Here is a 5,622-nt window from a genome sequence, read left to right on the forward strand (position 1 = left end):
TAAGCCAGATTGATCTGTATTGAAAATTCGAGCGGGGTCGAATTTTCCATGAATTTGATCGAAACATTCTACTAGCAGAGACGCCGACTCGTTCTCGATCTGTTCTCTGTCCCGCTGCTGCTTGTATGTCACGAATTTGACAATTTTTCGGGACGATACTCGGTATGTATTTTTCCATCTCGCAATCCACGAATGGGACGCCGTGAAGTTAGAGAGGTTCAGCTCTCTGGCTCTTTGCAAAGCCCACATTCGCACGGTTCGATCGTGAACTATAAAATTGCTGGCTCGGGCAAAGTCGAACCTCTCTTTGCAGTAGGCAGCGATTTGTCGGAACCGCTCTCTGCAACTACCTATCGTTGCTCGGTATGCTTCAAAGCGAGCGAAATACGAGCGGCCCCGGATTTTCCAGAAACGATGCTGTAAGCTTTTAAAGGACCACTTCGGATGGGTTGCCCTGAAGTCGAGGATCTCACATACTTCTTGGTAGGAGAACGACTGGTGTCCAGCGTCACCGTCGAGCTCGTCGTACACGGGCTCGAACGTGTCATCTTGGTAGTCCGACTCGTACAACTCATCGGACTCCTCTATTTCGACATAGTCCTGATTATCGAGTTTTTTGACGGTCTCTAATATTTCTCTCGCGACTTTGATTTCCACGTGTGTCTCGCTTCATCACACTTTCGGAGATCAATATTCGTCGAGAGATCTTTTGCTAATAAAGCCAACAAGGTGTCCAACCTGAGCGACATGATTTCGGGTCGATGCGACGCACAGTGGGGCAGAATGCGAAAATAGGAGGAAAAAATTCGAGTCAGCGATTCCGCTTTTTGAGCGACGAACATCCTCATCGACTCCTTGAAACTCGGGAGGCACATCAATCTTGTCGATATTTTGATCCACGAGTGCGTAACGAACAGCTGAAGTGACTCTGAAAACACCTCCCGATCCAGACGTTGAAGTGGTCGTTGGAGTGCTCCGCGGAAAAAAACGAGATCAGCTGTCGATTTGGAGAAAGAACTTGCCAGTGAGCTTGATTGAGTCGAGATGAATGTTCAATGCAACATCCGGGGACAATATGAGATCTTTAAGATACCTAGTGAATTTCATGAAGACTCGTCATTTCTTCGGGATATGTGTCAACTTTCACATAGGTAGAAGTACACGCTCTTCCTGAGTCTTCCTCCAGGGAGAAGCTGAAAAATGCTCTCCGATCTCTCCTCTTCCCGATTCAGTTCTCAAACCCTGCTTTTTCGATGCAGAAGTTGAGTCCTGGAATCTCCCGCAGGTGTACAAATCAAGGTGTCTCGCTTCGAATTTTTCGATGATTGGCCTGCTTGCGAGAATGGGAGGAACTTAGATCTCCTCGAGAAGGTTTTGTTGGCCCGAGTGGAACTCGAGATTGAGGACTCCCCATCATTAAGACGATCTTTGAGTAAACACGCATCCATCTTATGCCGGAGATACAACGGAAGTTGTCGTAATCGTACAATTTTTTTGGAGAAGAACGCCAAGTGGCTTGGTCATGTCCCCATCATTATCCTGGTTCATACGGCCCGCCTCGAATCCATCCCGCCGACTGCGAGGGTTGGTCGCCCTCATCATCACCCCCTTATCGGTGAGCTTGGACGATTTGAAAAAAACAGCAAAATAATTTTTTCAACCTATTTTCGCATTCTGCCCCACTGTGCGACGGTGAAATTTTTTGAGTTTCCTCAAGATATTTCAGAGAAGCGATGCGATCAACACCATCCACCTCCGATCCCGAAAGAAAAGGCGTGACATTCGATTTCCGTGCGCAACCGCCCAACGGTCGATCGGTAATTCCGGAGAAGATAAACATTGCTTTTGAAACGTGACAGGGGCGCCTAATTTAAACGGCTGGCTCTTCCAGAGTATGGCGAACCTTTTCCAAACCTTCAATCCACCTCCGACTAGCTCAAACTACAAGTAATTGGATCTTGGGCAGCGATGCCGTATCTCCCATGCGGATCCTATGGAATCAGGATCGCCGTGTTTCGATGAGGGAGAAAGGCCACTGGCGGAAAAGTCATATGAGTTTCTCCTATACTCGGGCTGAGCTTTGAATCTCAACCGATCTCCACCCGCTTGTTGGGTTACACTTCTGGTACTTCCCTTGTCAGTGAAAGAAATCCTAACCATCGATCCAAGCATTCCGTCAGACGCTCGAGCGGGTTCGGCTGGAACATCCTCGTGAGAATGGCGGTAGACTTGAGACGAAAGTTTTGAGTTGAGTCTCTCGCAATCCCCAGCTCGAGAGCCTTCTTCTTATACCTACGTTTTTTCGGTGTGCATCCGATAATTTGGAAGGAGAAAGGCTTCGTCCCCTCGGGTTTCGGCTTCTCCAGCGTTGCATTCTTCGTCAGCATCGTCTCATCCGTATCAGCGGCTGTTAAGATCTCAGGACTTCAAACCATCGGGCCCAAAGTCTTCAAAAAAGTTGATCCCATTCAGCGAGACGTGGACTTCTTCTTCGATGTGCTACTAGTTGGGTCGTGGATCCTTGTTGTCCTCCACTTGATTGTTCTAAGACTCAAACGGAGAGCCATCGCCTCCGTATTCAACGATGTCAACTCCCTATGGAGCTTGTAAGAAGAGCTTGTAACCGTTTAAGTGCCACCGTCCGGAATTTTCCTGTTTTCTGGGAAGACTGAGCACTCAAACGGTAAGGAGCAGCTACGGGAGAGCTCAGCATACGATGACTCATATCCAGCCACAGACTGAAGGATCCTTCGCGCTGGAGCGGGTAAGGATGGAATTATCTCTCATACTTCGTGCGCTCGCAGGGGAGACCGATCGCGCAGTCCGAGGTTTTATTTGGTGTGGGCGATCGTTCCCTTCACCTGTCTCCACATATATTTCGGCTTTGAGCCCGATATTCATACCGAGACACAATCAGCAAGAGCCTTCATGGTCATGCGTTTTTTCGGGATCATCGTCAGGACAGTCGGTTTCATATCGAAACTGGCGAGCTCAGTCATTTTCGGCCTGATGATTTTCGTCTACGGAGTCATCATTAAGTCGGCGGAAGAGGCCTCGCGCGTTCTCGAGAACACTGTACGGAGCTGTGATTCTCATAGATATGGATCAATTCGGGTGAGTTCTTTCCTGTCAGTTTTCGGATTCCTGCAGGATCGTCGGTACTAAAATCAGTAGCAGGTGAGCAGTACGATTGGAGTATGTGCAGAACGCCGATAGTTTGCTCATCTCTCAGGGCGTGTTGCGACTTCATTTGACGAGCCTCGGGACCTTCACGTCCGTGATATCGCCCCTCATCACCATCGCTTACCTTCAAGCGTTCTGTGAGATCATGCGGACCTTATTCTACTCGATCGTCGACCAAGGCGAGCCCCGCGATGCTGAGGACTGGTTTGTCCCGGCTTACTTTGTCACACACCACATTTTATGTCTGGTGCTCTCGAATGCTGTCACGCAGAAGGTTCGTAATAACTAGCGTGGCCCGGGTTTCCTCCGCGAGGCTTTCCGAAACGACCAGATAATTTCGGGGGAGAGGCGAACAACTCGAGAACAAGCGAAATGAGAACACGCACCATGAAGAGAACTCTTTGCAGTGTATGCTACCCCCCCCCCACTTTTCCCTACCGAGAAGAAAAGACGGGCACGAGGCTTACCACACTTCGTTTCGGCCCTCTCGACTCGATCGATCGAAGACTCGATCATGAAGCTGTTCTCACTATTTCAATCCCGATTTGAGCCCCCCACGTTGATAATTATCCTTGTGAACCGATCGAACGAATTTTTTTTTCAGATCAAAATGCTACGATATAATCTTCAAACACATTGGTACGCGGATCTCCTGCCTAAGCGAATATTCCAAGAGTTCGACCTCATGTTGGAGAGGATCCCCCATCCACCGAGCGCCTTGTATTTCTTCGAACTGAAACTCAGCGTGATCGTCGCTGTAAGTTCGTGACTTCTATACATGGAAATGAGAACGAATAAGTAAATGAAATCCCAGGTCTGACATTTGCGACCGCTCAAGTATACCGATCTTCATGATGTTCACTTCCGTATTTGGAAGAGCGTGGAAACATGAGTTGATCGGCATTGAATACTATCTACATCGTTCCGGCATATGGAACGGATAATCTGATGCTTGTGACCGGCAGATCACCTCCTCCGCAGGTGGCAGCCTATCTGGTGGACTACTTCATGGTATTCGTGCAGTTCAAAGCTATTCTCGCAGGACCGAGCAATAACTCATCGAATCGAGCACCACGATGAAATTCATCAACTTTTCGATGAGTTCAGGAACCCCGACGTGCATTATCACAGAATGTGCTCGCGGATTTACCGGGCTCTACCATGTACCATGTAATCCCGACTTCTACATACATGCGCTCATTCAAGACACCTTCATGGAGCCCTAGAGGTGACGTGCGAAGGGCTGCGCGAAATCGGGTGCAGACGCTATCCAGGAGACTCGGCGCACCCTCCAAGAGCCTCATCAGCACCGGGAACGCTTCTTGACCCGGAACATTTGATAACAAGACATGCATGGAGATTCTCGCCTGGTCGGGCCGCAAAATACTTCGGATACGGCAGAGTCAAAATTCGATCCGATCAGCCCGTATGCCTTCCTAAGGAGCCTGCGCGTGAGACCAAGCGTTCCCCCAGAACTCACGAGTGGAATACCCTCGGGGTATCGTTCGGGACACTGATTCCGCTACGAATCGAGTCCGATGAATGAGGACAGATATTTTTCCGACAGGAGATAGCAATGTTCCCAAGTTTTGAAGTCGAGAACTTACATATTCTAAGGAGTCATGAAAGTTCCGCTCCACATGCCGGGGCGTCTCGAGCCCCGGAATGTACGGTGGGCGAGAGCAGGTCTTTTCAGAGAAGGGGGATGCTTTTTCCCAGGTACAAGCTCGTGGGAGTCAGGATCGCTCTGCTGGTGGAACGGTTCCCAGGAAGTCCAGCAGACTTGATATCGTACATTCTTCCCGCGTGCAATTTTTCCGCGACATTCAGCTGATCTTAATACGGAAGGATGCTTTCTCTATCAAGAACTTCGAATTAGGAATCTTCTCTCAAAAGTTGAGTCTCATTGATCGACAAACAAGTTGGGCGACTGGGCCGATGCGAAAGGCCGACGATAGGACGCTGCAATGGTCAAGATAAACAGATTCGAGGATCAACGGCTCGAGAAAGGATCTAGATAGTGCGGGTCGGCAGTACTCGACCATCTATAACGCCCAGCTGATCAACTTTAGGATGCTGTCCTACAGAACAAGATATCTATATTTTGGATCTGTTACCTTTTGTTCGCGATCATGTTTCTACTGATCGCTTGCATAGTGAGGGCTTGTCTCAACGGAGAGAGTGGAACTTCGCAAGCGACGCCCGGAGAGGATGGCGCTTCATCCCAAGTGATAGGAGCTCGGGAGAACTCGTCCGAAGGGCATGTGGGTGAAGCGGATCTACTCGCGTTCCTCACTTTCCTCCAAGATGCCCGAACGCGTCTGAGCGGAGTGAATGCCGTTGCCTCTCAGTCCGACTTGCCGCCCGACTATGAAGAATGTTCGGAGGAGGCGCCGCCGCGATACGAAGACTGCGAACATGTGCACGTTGTATCCAAGG

Source organism: Galendromus occidentalis, unplaced genomic scaffold (genome assembly GCF_000255335.2).
Source record: "Galendromus occidentalis unplaced genomic scaffold, Mocc_1.1 scf7180000077030, whole genome shotgun sequence".
Classification (NCBI taxonomy): domain Eukaryota; kingdom Metazoa; phylum Arthropoda; class Arachnida; order Mesostigmata; family Phytoseiidae; genus Galendromus; species Galendromus occidentalis.